The sequence below is a fragment of the Equus caballus genome, chromosome X (genome assembly GCF_041296265.1).
Source record: "Equus caballus isolate H_3958 breed thoroughbred chromosome X, TB-T2T, whole genome shotgun sequence".
NCBI lineage: Eukaryota > Metazoa > Chordata > Mammalia > Perissodactyla > Equidae > Equus > Equus caballus.
Window position 1 is genome coordinate 132,856,104 of NC_091715.1, and position 16,263 is coordinate 132,872,366.

The following is a 16,263-nucleotide window of genomic DNA, read 5'->3' on the forward strand; positions in this document are numbered from 1 at the left end:
CAGGAGCAAAATCCTGAGGCAAAAGGGCTTCCAGCACTTAATTTACCTGGCCTTTGGGGGTACCCTTTCATGCTCTCTGTAGTGCCTTATTCCACACCTTCACTGCCCTGTCTTCAAATTCCCAGGCGCTGGATTATAGCATTGAGTCTTGGCTTCTACCTTATGAAGAAAATGCATTGACAGACTCACCCATTGTATACCCAGCTATCTAAGCAAGAAAACTGGGTGTCATCCTTAACTCTTCCCTCCCCATGCCCCTCCACATCCAGCAGCTGATAAACCCTGCCTATTTTGCTTCCTTCCCACCCATCCACCCCTCCATCCATTCTGCCTCCTTTCCTCCCTCCCACATGAATTGCTGAGAGCTTATTAGAAAGTAAGCAGAGTAGAGAGGTTAAGAGCATGACTTTTGGAGTCAGATTGCCTGGGTTCAAATCCCATCTGTACTTATCCTACCTTACTGTGTGACTCGGACAAGTTCTTAGCTTTTCTGTGCCTCAGTTTCCTCCACTGTAAATTAAGAAGCGCTATGATAATAATGGCACCTACCTTGTAGATTGTTAAAGGAATTAAGCAACACAATATGAAAGATGCCTGGAACAGTGCCTGATGTATCTATTTCATTTAACAAGTGCTCCATGTGCCCCACACTAGGGTATACAGTGGCAAATCAGCAATGCTCTAGTTTAGGTCCCAATTGTCTCTTATGTAGTCTATTGGCATCTTTCTCTTTACTGGTCTATTTGCTTTGGCTCCTTCTGACCCATTCTCCACCCGGCAGACAGAGGAATCTTTTCCAAACATCCATTGGATCATGTTGTTCTCTTGCCTGAAACCCTTCAATGGTCCTCCATTGCCAACAAGATAAAGTTCAACCTCTCTGCCATGATTTCTCATAGTGAACAGCCTCTTCTTTCTCACTACTTTGTGATTTAGCCTTTATGACCTAGCCATGCTGATGCGTACTTACAGGTTCTCTCCCCTGTGTTCCCATAGCACTCGTCTTCTCCCTGTTAGAGCACCTACCACTTTCATTATGCTCATCTCCTTACACACCTGTCTCTACAAATAGACTTGGAGATTCTTAAGGACAAGGACTACATACTAGTCACATTTGTGTTTCTGGTGCCCAGTACTCAAACCAGCAAAGAGAGAATGGTTCAGAATGTTTGTGGAAAGCATGAATGAATAAAAAAAACGAGCAGCTTCTTCAGGTTCCTTCTCCTTTGAATTCTGTCTCAGAATTTACATGGTGTTTTCTTGTGTGTGGATTCTCATGGGCCAGCCCAGACACTGAAGGTTTTCCCATGTGGTGCTTCTGATCTTGGCTATGAAGTAGAATCTTCCGGGGAGCTTGTTACATTGCAGGCTTCTGGACCCTCTCCCCTGGGAGTGATAATCCATGAAGTATGAGGAAGGACCTGAAATCTATATTTTAACAAGTTCCCCTTGGATCTGTGATGATCAGCCAAGTTTAAGACACACAGATTTTAGTGAGTCCAACTTCCTTCTTTTGCAGATGGGGAAAGTAAGGCCTAGAGATTAAGTGATTCACCCAAGGTCACATAGCTGGTCAGTGTAAGAACTGGGATCCACTATACTGGCGTCTTCATCCCCACTTCACTCAGAGCAACTACACTTTCATCTACTTTATGTATGGGAGTTTAGCAAAGGAGAGATTTGTTTTTGTTTTAAATTGAAAAAGGGTACAGGCTTGAAGACCTCTGTCCTCTACCACGCTCACTGCCCTCCATTGGAGGGCTCCTTAAATGCACCTATGGAGAGGCAGTGTGGCACAGTGGGATAAGCACTGAGCAGGGGCTGAAGGGCCTGGATTCTCTCCTGCTTTGTCGCTAAAAGGCTGTGTGATTTGGTCAAGGCACTTCACTGCTTTGCTTCTGAGTTTCTTTCAGTTGTGGAATGGCCACAGTTGGGTCCACCCTGCTTAATGAGCAGGGTTCCTATTTGGCTAACATGTTTATTTTTTCCATAGAGCTAAGCACAGTGCCTTGCCTGTAGCAGGAGTACCAATAAATGGTTAGAGAATGAATGAATGAAAGTGTTTGGGAAACGAGAAAGTGTTCTATGAATGTAAGCTATTATTAATAATAAATTCAAAAGCCGGCTGCTCCAGTCGCTTGGCCTTAATAGTAACTTGATTCAAAATGGTTCCTTACAGGACCAAACCACCTTAACAGACCTTTGTTTTCGAATGTAAGAAAAGGACAACTTGCACTGACCAGTCGTGTCTACAAGATGTCAAAAGAGCTAGCTAATTTGGTCGATTCAATGAAAAAAGCAAGGCCAACAGCATTGGGCATTGTGCTTCAAAGGAAGCTAAGTGGCTCGGAGCCCTTTCCACTGCTGCTCATTGGCTTGGCGTTATGTACACACAGCTATCCTTTCAGTTTCCACAAAATGGCTTATTTTCATTTCTGAAATGGCAGCCACGTGGGAGCCCTCGGTTGCTGTGGAGAAAGCAGGGAGAGGCCCAGCTGGTTGACAGCCACTGAGCTCCTCGAGCCCTCTGCTTTGCCTTGGCTGCTGTTGGGAGGCGGGAGTCCAAGGTTTTTATAGTTCCTCTCTCGAATTAGTGCCCGCAGACTCTACAGCTATGAACATGCAATTAGTCTTTGTTTGTGCACAAAAGGGAGCTTGACCCTTGCCCGTCTTTGATTGGCATGTACAACTCTTGTAGCTACTTACCTAAGGCCCTCTCCAAGGAGCACGGCGTCTTGTTCCTGCACCTGCCTTCAGCTTTTCTCTTTTGTGACTTGTTTCACATAAAGTTCGGCCCAACTCACGGCAAGGTTGCAGGGATGAAGGCATCATGCAGGCACAGTAAGACTTCCTGTTTTTCAGGGAGGTGGGCAAGTGGGTGGGAGGAAGGTTTGAATCCGTAATCTGAGTTTTGGATAATTGCTGAGCCCCAAAACACTTAGCAGGAGCCCAAAGAACTGGTTTTTCTTAATAAATGAATACTTTGCTTGCTTTCAAAAGCAGACCTCCCCTGTCATGGAAAACAAGCTGTATGCACAAAGCTTTACATTTCTTTCCTGGTTCACCTGCTTTCTTTCCAACATAGAAACTTTGTAATTTTTTGAAAGACAATTGCTATGAAAGACATGCAATTATAGTGGTCAGAAAATTTCTCTCTGAACCATGCTTTCCAAGATACTAGAAGAGTGTTTATTAGCAGCCTGAATGAGTTAAATACCGTGGGGGTGGATTGCATTTTCAATAAAAGTTTTCAAGGAGCCTGATTTGTTTTTGAAATGCTCCCATTTCTTACTATCCATGCCCCAACCTGCCATGCCATATGAAACTCAGCTATGGCACTTGGGGAAAACCTCTAAAACGTATCTGTTTTGAATTAAAAACCATCTCCAACTCCCAAATCTGCAGAGAATATTTGATAAATGGATCAAAACAACAATATCTGTCCTTTCTGGAGTGCCACTTAGGTTCAGGCATGGTACCACCTGCTTTATACATTTTTTTCTTTACTTATTCCTAAAACAACCCTTCACATTGGGTTTTATTGTCTCCATTTTATAGAAAATTGATTTTCAGGGATGTTAAGGGACTTGACCATGTCTATTCAATTGTTGAGAGGCAGAGCAGAGAAGTGAAACCGGGTCTCTGAGTTTGGTCCTCCATGGAGTGCTGCTGAGAACTTTAAAAAAAAACAGAAAACACACGCTCGATTTCACACAGCCAAAAGAATTTTGTGTTTCAAAGTAGTCCCCTTGGGTTCTCAGATTTTCTTTCCACCAGTGAGACCGACTGTCAGTGTCGTTGGGATGCTACTTCTGAGCTGACTCAGGCACCACATGGGAACACCCGCCTCACTCCTTACTCATACCACACTGTCAACCATCTTGGCATTCCCCAGTTTGATCATGTGCTTTTTCACTAGACCTGACTCCAGTCAGTTTTGGTTGTTTTAAAAAATTACCAACCTCTGATGGCAAAGATTTGCCAAAATTGAGGACATTCAGAAGAAAATGCTTTCAGTTCTAGAATGGTTCTAAAATAAGTGTTTGTTTCAAAAATGGCTGTGACAACATGGTTGGCATAGGTGTGTGTGTTTTCAGCCTTCCTCCGAGCGCATGAGCTCTGATGTGCTTAGGGAGGCGTGGAACGGTAAATGGGAGTTTGCCCTTTGGCATTATACTCCCTGAGTTTGAGTCCTTTCTCCGCCACTTTATTACCTGCATACCTTTAGGAAAGTTCTTTAACTGCTCTAATCTTAGTTTTCTTGCCTATAAAATGAGGATAATAATAGTATCTACCTGAACAGGTTTGCTATTTGGATTAAATAGTAATATGTGCAATACCCTAGGTAGATAGTAAATGCTCAATAAACGTTAATTTGCTATGTTCACCCCTTCTGCTGATGTGTTTGGTAAAGCAAAGTCTTTCTTTTCAGTGATGCCTCATCTCTTCTGTGATTCATAGAAGGTTAGTACTGGAAGGGCCCTTTAAGATAATCTTATCCAGTGGTTTTCAAACTTCATTTTAATAGCAGAACTTATAGTTCAAAGGAACACTCAGATGGAACCTCAATAACTACTACAGCCAAAGTGGAGCTCCTGTAGTTTAAATGGGCAGGTCAGAGGTCGGGGGAGCAGAGCTCCAGCGTTTCAGGCTTGGCTTACCCTCTCAATTGAATTGTGTTGTCACCACTGAATCCTACTTCTCCACCCTTCCAACATGGGTTTCAAACAAAGTCCTACCCACACTTTAAAGCTCCACTTAAATACCAAAACCTTCAGAAAGAGCCAGACAGAATTAATCTCTTCTTTTCCAGTTCTCCATTGGCAATTTGTGTCTCTATTTAGCAAATTTTGCCTTGTATTCGAATTACTTTTATCTATACTTCTTTTTTTTTAATATAACAATGTGTATCCAACCCTTAGTAAGTGCCAGGAACCATTCTAAGATTTACATAGATAAACTCATTAAATCCTCTCTATGCCTATTCTTTCCACCAAATTTTTTAAGGGCAGGGCCCACGTTTTAATTATGTCTGCATCCCTCACGGTGGGGGATATACACATCGTAAGCCCTCAATTACTACTTATTGGATTGTTAAATAAATGGCCAGAGATAAATCCAAGTCATGTGAAGATCTAGGAAACCAAGGGAAAGATTCCTAATAAAATGTATTCTTTGTTTTTTCAAAGTCATCCTCTTTAAAAAGTAACTTGAGATTCTTCACAAATCCAGACTTCACTGATTTACGTCATCCTGGCTTCATGTGCTTGCCTGGTTTCTTAAGCAAATAGAGCCATTCTAATCCTCCTTTGGCCTTTCTCCATCATCTCAAGGAAAAGGAGGCAGAAAAACCATCTTCTGCACAGTTAATACCTCAAAACATGCAAGCAATTTGAAAACCTTTAGACTAGGTACTCAACCATGCTTACAGTATAAAGCAGAAGAATGTGTGAATGTTCACAAACATCTGTTTTATAAAGTCAATTGAGGAAACTAATATTGGGAACTTTTATTTAGAATCACGGAAATGCTATACTTTGTAAAGGAGAATAATTGACGGGAAATAATTGAAAAAGGCTTTGAAAATATATTGGGTCAAATTCAAGTGAGAGAAAACATCATAGAGAATAGCAGGAAAATGTAAGAAATTCAGGACAGTCTTTCTTCTGACTTGTAAGAGAGCATTATTATGTGGGCATGCTTCAATAGCTAATTACCAAGCATAGTAAGATAGAAAGAAGATAGAGTAATCAGATGCCACAGTACCTGCAAGGGAGACATTTGGTTTTGAATAATATGAAAGTATTTTAAGTCTTATGATGTACAGAAAACATTATTTTGCATTCCATAAATATAAGTAAACTAGGATGTATGGGTTTTTAACTCATACTTTAGTGCCTTGCATGTGTTATTGGTCAAAGATTGATCATCAGAGATGAGGCTGGTAGGACTTTCATTGGATTTAAGATAGCATGATATCAACATTTGGAGAAGTGAGTCCTGTTGTGTTTGCTTTACCATGAATTAGTCCTATTATTTGATAATCGCTCAATATTCAGTTCTTAACTGATGATAAAAGGGAAAAAAGCAGGTCTCTAATATGGTTGCAATCCCCCATTGTAAGGCCTATGTAGAAATACTGTTCTGGATCTGGGTGCAAACTTAGGCTGGTGCCCCTTTAACTTTGGCCATCATCAAGGCAGAGATTTGAGGCTTTTCAATCTTGTGAAACAAGTCTTGAAGAATCAAAGGATGACAGATTCTGTGCAAACACGGGTTGGTTTGTGCATTTTTAAGGGAGGGGGGCTGACTGACACTGTTGCACAGACTGAAGCTGCTAATGCTGATGAGATGACAGCTCCAGAAAGCAGAAACTTTGCTTTGAAGACAGCAAAAAAGACAAATAGCATGTTTGGTTAATGCTTATTCCTGCTAGTGGGAAACAACATTTAGAGAAAAAAAGCAGCAAAACAATTATCCTTGGATCAAAAGTTTGAAAGTATCATCAATTGATCATCTTTCTACAAAATCTTCTCAAGTATTCCTGGGCGAATTTCCCTAGAGGAGCCCTTTCGAATTCTATGACCTCGATAGTATTCTTTCCCCTCTGGATTTGTTGCAGCAAACATGAGGAGACATTGTAAGGCAGGATGAGAGAAACTCTGTGATATACTACATACAACACTAGATTAAATACAGTTTTATGGAGTTGGGTTCTGTGTACCTGTTAAGCTTATGTTGTACATGCACTTTAGAAAGCATTTCCTTGTACCGAGATATCATTTGTGGTTTGTGGTTGTTTCTATACCAAGCTTGCCATTCTGGCTCTTCTCCAGAAATGTGACCTCTTGATATGCTGGTGGTCCTCTCTGCAGTGTGGCCACACCTTGGTGTGTCACAATCAATGGGGAGTTGGACTGCAAGCAATTTGTTCCTACTAATAAGTGTCTGAAGTTTGTGAATGATTGCCTGTTTTAATAAATTAGACATAGTTCAAAGTTATCCTTATGAAAACATTGCTTTCATTCACTTATTTATTTTTTTTTTGGTGAGGAAGATTGGCCCTGAGCTAACATCCGTTGCCAATCTTCCTCTTTTTGCTTGAGGAAGATTGTCGCTGAGCTAACATCTGTGCTGATCTTCCTCTATTTTGTATGTGAGATGCCGCGACAGTATGGCTTGATAAGTGGTGTGTAGGTCCACACCTGGGATCTGAACCTGTGAACCCTGGGTGGCCGAAGCAGAGCATACCAACACAACCACTATGCCACCAGGCCAGCCCCTCACTTGTATTTTGAAATGCTTGCCTGATTGGGAGAGAACGAGGCGGGAACTTGCATAACCTTGAATTAAGCCTCTGGGATCCGGCTCCCTATGTGACCATCTTCTATCACGTGTCCCAGTGGATATAAGGCTGAGAATGGCCATTGCTATTCCATTGTTTCTTTGAGAAACTCAGATATGAATTGGAGCCCCCTTCCAGGAACGTAACCTCACCCCATGCCTGCTTACTCATCCACTGTACTGCTTCAACAACTCCTGGAGAAATTAAGCCAGTGCTTATACTAACTATGGGCAACATTTTTTCTTCAAATCTACTTAGAGGGTTGAATAACTGAGGCCATTCATTTGTTGTCACTCAACAAACATTTATTGATTCCTTTTTTTGTACCAAAGCACTACTTCATAGGAGAGAGAGAATTTGCACCTAGTGACACTTAAGAGATAAGTTGGATCTTGTTCCTTTGAGAGGAGGGCATAGCAAGAGCAAAGGCAAGAAGGGAGAAGTGGATGGAGTTTTCACAGAAGAAAAACAGCCCAGAATTGTCTGAAGTCCAGGGAATTTGGAGAGGTCTGGGGATGTGTTTGGACGGTTTGGAAGGATCCAGCCTGGTGGCTGAGGGACCTAACTCAGCCCCCAGTAAATAGAACTTAGAAGTGACTAACTGTGTTGCTACTCTTTGTGATTTGCATCAGTCTGTCAGAGTATGTACCCAATAAATTCTTGCTGAACACATCTGAATGTGGGTCTGTTTGTCAGCAGCCCTGGTCTAGTTTTGCCCCACAGACCTCTGGCTCTTGGATATGGTGCTATTTTTCGACATTAAAGAAATTGAGATATAATTCACACACCGTAAAGTTCACTCATTTAAAGTGTACAATTCACTGGTTTGCAGTATCCTCACAAAGTTGTGCAACCTTCACCACAATCTATTTCCAGAACATTTTTATCAATCTAAAAATAAACACTGTGATCATTAGCAGTTACTCCCCATTTCCCCTTTCCCCGGCCCCTAGGAAACCACTAATCCACTTTGTTTTTTAAATTTACCTGAATAAATATTCCAAATATTTCATATAAGTGGAATCAAATAATCTGGAGCCTTTCTGTCTAGTTTCCTTCACTTATATCAATGTTTTCAAGGTTCATCCACGTGGTAGCATGCATCAATACTTCATTCCTTTTTGGGCAGAATGCTATTCCATTGTATGGACATACCACATTTTGTTTTTCTATTGATCAATTGATGGATATTTGGGTTGTTTCCACATTTGGATATCATGAACAATGCTGCTAGGAACATTCATACACAAGGTTTTGTGTGGACATATGTCGTCATTTTCTTTAGTATATACTTAGGAGTGGAATTCCTGGGTCACATAGTAACTCTATGCATGACTTTGTGAGGGGCTGCCAAACTGTTTTCCAAAGTGGCTGCACCATTTTACAAATCCCACCAGAAATGTATGACACTTCCCATTTCTCCACATCTTCACCAACATGTGTTATCTGTCTTTTTGATTATAGCCTTGCTAATATGTGTGATGTAGTATGTCGTGATTTTGATTGGCATTTTTCTAATTACTAATGATGTTGAACATCTTTGTGTGCTTATTGGACATTTATTTATCTTCTTTGGAAAAATGTTTAGTCAGATTTTTTGCTCGCTTTTCAGTTGGGTTATTTGCCTTTTTATTATTGAGTTACGAGAGTTCTTTATATATTCTGGATACCAGATCCTTATCAAATATATGATTTGTAAATATTATCTCCCATTCTGTAGTTTGTCTTTCTACATTTAAAAGGTTTTAACTTTGACAAGGTCCAATTAATCTCATTTTTTCTTTTGTCACTTGTTGGCACAGTGCTGTTTCATTATTATTATTATTATTTATTTTTTTTTTAAAGATTTTATTTTTTCCTTTTTCTCCCCAAAGCCCCCCGGTACATAGTTGTGTATTCTTCGTTGTGGGTTCTTCTAGCTGTGGCATGTGGGACGCTGCCTTAGCGTGGTCTGATGAGCAGTGCCATGTCCGCGCCCAGGATTCGAACTAACGAAACACTGGGCTGCCTGCAGCGGAGCGTGCGAACTTAACCACTCGGCCACAGGGCCAGCCCCTCATTATTATTTTTTTAAGATTTTATTTTTCCTTTTTCTCCCAAAGCCGCCTGGTACATAGTTGTGTTTTTTTTAGTTGTGGGTCCTTCTAGTTGTGGCATGTGGAATGCCTCCTCAGTATGGCTTGATGAGCCGTGCCAGGTCCACGCCCAGGATCCGAACCGGTGAAACCCTGGGCCGCTGAAGCGCAGCGTGCGAACTTAACCTCTCGGCCACAGGGCCGGTGCCCACAGCGCTGTTTTAAATGAAAGGACAGCCCATGGAAATGGCCAATGGAGTTTGCTAGGGGTTAATATGTGGCTGGATTCCTAAGGCTGGAAAGACTGAATTATCTTTCATCTTATTATTGGATTTAGATAACTTTTCAGAATTAGATAATCACTAGCTAGTTGCCAACAACTCTGTTGTTAACATGGTGTAGATAGAGGCCTGGATGAGAAAGAAAAGACTGTTACCTCTGGGTCTCCATTTTCAATGCCCTGGGATGGCAGGAATAGAGTAGAAACCTGAGCGTTGGACAAGAGCAACGGCATTTTGCTGGGCTTAAAATCAGCTTTGAACTCAAGGGTTGATTTCTAACTCACTGTTTAAACCTTTTGCCTTGATTTGAATCAAATTTGCATTTGAAAATAAAGAGGACCTCCATTTGTAAGATTCTAACCAACATTTTAAATTGTGAAAGCGGTTAAAAATTGAACAGTTTAAAAACCGAGAGAAAGCTGTTGGCAACTCTAGCTTTGGATCCTGCTGTATATAAAATAGCAAAGCAATTTTGAAGTTTTTAAAGTGAGTTCATGGTTGCACTTCTTTGCTAATTTCTGCAATTTACTGTTGAGGATCTCTCTGCCTCTGAGCACTTTGCTCAGAGAATCTCCAACTCTCAGATTTGCAAGGAATCTTAAAAGTCATCTAATCCAACCCCCACCCCTTTTTCAAATCTGCTTTCCAACAATGAGTGGAATGTGGCAGGGAAAATGCCAGTAAGAACCACAAGGGGTTGGCTGGTTTAAGGATGTTATGCCTACTTCAGAAAGGACAGATGCTAAAGGAAGGGAGACAAATGAAGTGGGAAAGGGGGTTGAGTGAGAACAAAATAAATAGAGTTTGCAAAGTCTAAGGAAGAAAGCCAGCTTTTGAGATTTAGTTGTGTAAAAAGGCATTCTTCTTCCAAATTCCTGCCCGTTACACTTAATCACTCGCTTCTCTGGGGTCCTGTCTCATTTTATGAATTCTATTCTAGCACTGGTCACTGTCTGTGATCTGTGAACATATCTGTGTATCCTTATAGACCAGGAGCTCCTGGAGAGAAAAGCCACGGTTTCACTCATCAGTGTAGCCTTTCCAGTGCCTGACACTTAGGGACATGGCTACGAATGAATATAGGCTTTAGGGTCAGTAAGGCTGACTCTTGACTTTAATAGCTCCAGATTGGAAATCCTTACCTGGCTTTGACTGGCTCTGTGCCCTTGCGCAAGTCACTTAACCTGAGTCTTAGTGACCTCATATGTAACATAGGAAGAAGAATAGCCCCTCCTTCAGTCAGTTGCAAGGATGAGATCTGAGCAGAGTTCTTGGTGCTTGGCAAATGATTGCTACTGAGATTTGGATTCGTAGGCCTCTAGAAATGCTTCTGGGATTATTTGCATGGGGAAGGTGGAAGACCCCGGACAAACGAGGCACTACTCCAGCTGGCTGCCCATGGTGCTATAGCTATCTTTAATTCTTGAGCCTCAGAGTGGGACTTCCTGACTCTAGTCAACTGGGCTACCCAAGTTCAGCTAACTTAAAATAGTACAGCATAGCTCTGTTGTTATCCAGACCTGTTTGATTTGGTTCACTGATAGGTGAGAGGACACCGACAGGTGTCCCTTAATCCAGGGTGACAGGTCAGGTTTCACCAGTGCTGCACCCTAGCTGCTGCCTGGGGAGGACACAGGTGGAACTCATCCTAAGGAGTCGGGAAGCAAACCCCTCCCTGTTCCCTTCCAGGGTGTGACCAGGGATAACTTTTCCCTCTGGGGTCCTTGGGCAGTTTTCCCCAGACAAAATAGCAGGCTGCTTTGTTACTGGTAATCCTAATCATAAATGTGATTGCTATCATGAATCATTTCTTCCACAAATGTCTATTCTCTGCGAGGTGTTAGGGGGAGAGGGATGAAAGAGATACAGTCTTGTCCCAGAAGAGCACACAGTCTAGTGGAGGAGACTAAGGGACTACAAGTCAGTGTTGTGAGTGTTGTGGTGGGGGAAGCACACAAGGTGTCATGGGAACACAGAGGAGGGGCACCATTCTCATTCTTAGGACTTTTCAGAAACTTTCTGGAGGAAATGCCTTCTGATCTGAGTCTTGAAAGAGAAACCAAGTTATTAGACATAACCAAGAATGGGAGTTCAGCCCAATTAAAGGGAACAGCGTGTGTAAAGGCAAGGAGGTGAGAGATGAGTTTGACTGCAACGTAAGGTGTAAGATGTGAGGAGGGGAGCAGAATGAGATAATAATAAAAATAATATTATATTCTCATTATAGCAGGTAACAATAACATAGCACTTACTGCGTGTCAGATGCTATTTAACAGTTCACTGTTTAACAGTTGATAACTCATTTAAATGTCAAAGCAAGAAAGCTAATAATTTTAACAGCTAACATTTAATGAGCACACCTCATACACCTGGCGCTAGACTGAGTGATTTTTGTGCACAATCTAACTTAATCTTCATTATTATCCCCAATATACAGATCAGGCAACTGAGCTTCAGAGAGATTTAAGTCATTGGCCCCAGGCCATATAGATGGCAAATGGCTGAGCTGGGATTTGACCCAGAAACTGATTCTTGACCACTAGGCTACAGAGAGACAGCTGTTTCCTTTCAGTGCCTTTTGGGCAGACAGCATTATGGTGAAAAATGATCCCACGTTAGGCAAGATTGCCTGGACACTAATTCAGCCTCCTGGAATAAGGCAGGTTATAATAAAATAACGCATGCCCAAGTGGACCCTGAAGCCAACAGAGAGGTGAAAACTGATTACTCCTGAAGAAGAAGCTTTCTCCACAAGAGTTGAGAGAGTTCAGAAAATGTTATTAGAAAGACTCTCTGCATTCATGAGAAACTTGGGGTCCTGCAGGGTCTTTTAAGAAACACTGAAGTCCCGTCTAGGCAGAGTCAACAGAGCATCACAAATTGGGTTCCAACACCGGTTGCAATCTCTTTGTACAAAAGAGCTCAGTCTTCCTTCCAGAATGTCAAAAGCCAATTTCCTTCCCTGCAAAGCTTGGCCCTCTTGACCTAGGTTGCAGCCAGCTGTGCTCCCCTGGGACTTGGGAGACCATCTCTGCGACTGATTGTGGCTAGGGCTTCAGCACTATTTACTTTTACACCTGAGTTCTGACCCTGGCTCTCACACTGATTAGTTGTGTGACTGCGGGCATGTCCCTTAACCTCTCTGAACTTACTTTCCTCATCTGTCACGTGGAGCTATTAGTGCTCACCTTGCCTACCTCACCAGATTGTTGGGGATAAAATGAGGCGATATGTAGGCTGGGGCTTTGAGAATGCAAAAATAGGAAATAAACATGAGGCGTGACGATCACTCTCTGTCCATTTGGCTTGTCTCCTGCACTGACATTTTTATATTCATTAAGGACAAGAACACAACTTTCTCCTTACTTTTGGGAATTTGAGAGTATGAGTCTGTTAATCCTGAGGAGCATTTGCCCAGAGGCCGTCTTTGTGCTTCCCGCAGGTACTTTATTAGGCCTTAGCAGCTGCTTATTTCTTTCATATTCTTATGATTTCATTTTGTAGAGTTTCTGGAGAGGGCTTCACCCCCCTCCTCCTTTTGAAAATAGTGGCTCTTGGTTGTCCTCAGAGCTCTTAAATAGTAGCAAAAGCCCAAGCAGACCGGAGCAGACTCCTTTCACTTGTGTGCATGAGCACACTAATAGCGGTAATTAATTGGGAGGGGGAGGGCTTTGTAAACTGAGGACAAGTGAGTGAGTCATGGTACACAGGCCGACCCCCTCACCTGGGCAGCCTCTGAGGACACCTGCCTCAGATCATTAAGTCCCCTTGCCCAATTGACATAGTCTGACTGTCTCTGCTGGTGGGTGTGAACAAAGCCAAGCATTTACTGGCTGGAGTGCAGAGATGAATAGAATTAGGCTCTTCGGCTGGGCCTGGCCCAGGCAGCTGCTCATGCAAAGGGGTTTCAAATGAACGTGTTTCTATTTAGAGCGTGTATGTTTTGATTGAATTTGAAGAAAAGCGTGAGGTGGCTCTCCCTTTGGAAAACAAACTAATTATATACTCCCATGTTGTCTGGTGGTTGGAAGCCAGACTTGTCCACAACAGCACTTCATGGAAAGAATTTTCTTCCCTGTTGAATGTGAGATGCGTCTATAGGACCACAGCTGGTGCTTTTTCAAAATCACATGGCTAGTGGCTGAAAAGGGCCCTTTAGGGAAACCTTGAGTACAGTAAGTATTCTTTCTTTTTATTGGGAATTACTACTCCATAATTTTTGTGTTCTCTTAATTTGGATTGGCACATATTGGGTTTTCCCTAGAGTTTGGATACAGGGTCTAGTAAGGTGATTTGCTGTTCTGTGTGTGGTTGAAAGGGTTCCAGGGAGGCAAGAGCTGGTGGACCAAGTGACACCCCAAAGCAGTTATTGGACTGAACCATTTGCATTTCCATTCAGGTCATGCTGTCTCGGCCAAGCTGTTGACTTAGCTCTGTTTTGACTTGGGTGGCTTTGACTCTTCCATTCAGGCTTTAGAAACATCATTGAGTTAACAGGCCACACACCAATTCACCCTTCTCCCTCCCTACTCTTCAACCCCTTTGTGTTAGATAAGGAGGCCTTTCCCTGCTACAAAAAGGTAGCGGGCCTAAGTTTCCATGAGCTCTGTGCCCCTTATACCACCCCCAATTTAGTCTTTGTGCAGGGCTGCTTTTGTTTCCCTCCAAGAATTAAAAGTTAATTGATACCTCAAATGGACGTTGGTCACAAAGCATTTCACCATCCAATGCAGTCCTGCATCCCATTAGATTAACCCTCTTCTGCAGTTCATTGTAAATAAACATCCCGCAACTAAAAAAGCTTACCTACCTGAAGCATTGTATTCATTTGGGTTCTGCAGTGAGCCTAAAATTCTATGACAATGTCACTGGGTTAATTAATTTAGATTAATGACTCTTAGAGTTCTGTTTTCCTTTGCCTTCCTTATTTGTCACAGACTGCTGAACAAGTATTTCCAAATGTCTGAATTTATCAGGTTATCCAGAGTTCTTCCAGAGATGAGTAGTCATCTCAACTTTAGACCTCTAATTGCAGTAATGCAAATCCTCTTGAATGAATCAAATGTTGGATCCTGATTTGGTAATCCAATGTAGATAGACCGTATATTCATATTATTCTTGTGGTGAGTTTATTTTCAGATAAGAGAAATATGTGAATTTTTCTCCAAATATGAAAGAAAAAATTTCTATGAGGTCAATGTAAAGCACAGTGGAATTTACTCAATTAAGTTGAGAAATGAAGAAATAACGAGCACACTCACGTTAGACTTTTGCTGTTACTCCGAGGTGCACAAGGGCACACGCCAATGATCTGACTTGTCCTGGCAGAATCTGGGTTTCACTAAGATGTTCTGGAATTTTGAGGCTTAGACATGAATAAGTTGTTCTTTGCACTAAACAAACTTCCCCTATTAGCTAGTTTCTGTTAACTCTTAGCTAAGGCCACACAAATAGAATAATTTTTGTTGCCATTAGAAGAATGAGTTTTCTTTTTCCTGTAGGTTAAACTAATTAATTCAGTAATGTAGTAGAAGGGCTTGGTGGATATTTAATATATACCTAATTGGGGTTCCTATTTCTATTCCAGATTCCCCTACCTGCCACATAATGCTTCCTACACTTGTTGGAATATCAAAATGAAACTGTGACTTCTCTAACGAAGATATACAAATGGCCAGTAAACACATGAAAAGATGCTCAACATTATTATTCATAAAGGAAATGCAAATCAAAACCATAATGAGAGATTACTTCACACCCACTAGAGTGGCTATAATCAAAAAGTCCAGATAATAGCAAGTATTGGGCAGGATGTGGAGACACTGGACCCGTCATCCTACATTGCTGGTGGGAATGTAAAGTGGTGTAGCCACTTTGGGAAACAGTCTGGCAGTTCTTCAAAATGTTAAACATAGTGTTACCATATGACCCAGAAATTCCACTTGTAGGTATATGCCAAAGAGAACTGAAAACGTATGTCTACACAAAAACTTATAATCAAATATTTGTACCAGCATTATCCGTGATAGCTAAAAAATGAGAACGACTCAAATGTGCCTCAATAGATGAACAGATAAACAAAATGTGATATATCCTTACAATAGAATATTAGTCAGCCATAGAAGGGAATGAAGTACTGATACTTGCTATAACTTGGATGAACCTTGAAAATATTGTGCTGGGGTCGGCCCCGTGGCTGAGTGGTTCAGTTCATGCACTCCGCTTCGGCGGGCCCAGGGTTTTGCTGGTTTGGATCCTGGGCGCGGACATGGCACCGCTTGTCAGGCCACGCTGAGGTGGCATCGCACATGCCACAAGTAGAAGGACCCCCAACTAAAAAATATACAACTATGTACTGGGGGGATTTGGGGAAAAAAGGCAGAAAAAAAAAGATTGACAACAGTTGTTAGCTCAGGTGCCAATCTTTAAGAAAACATTGTGCTAAGTTGAAGAAGCCAGACACAAAAGAGCACATATGGTAGGATTCCATTCATATTAAATGTCCACAAGTAGGCAAATGCATAAAGACAGAAAGTAGACTAGTGTTTGCGAGGGGCTGGGG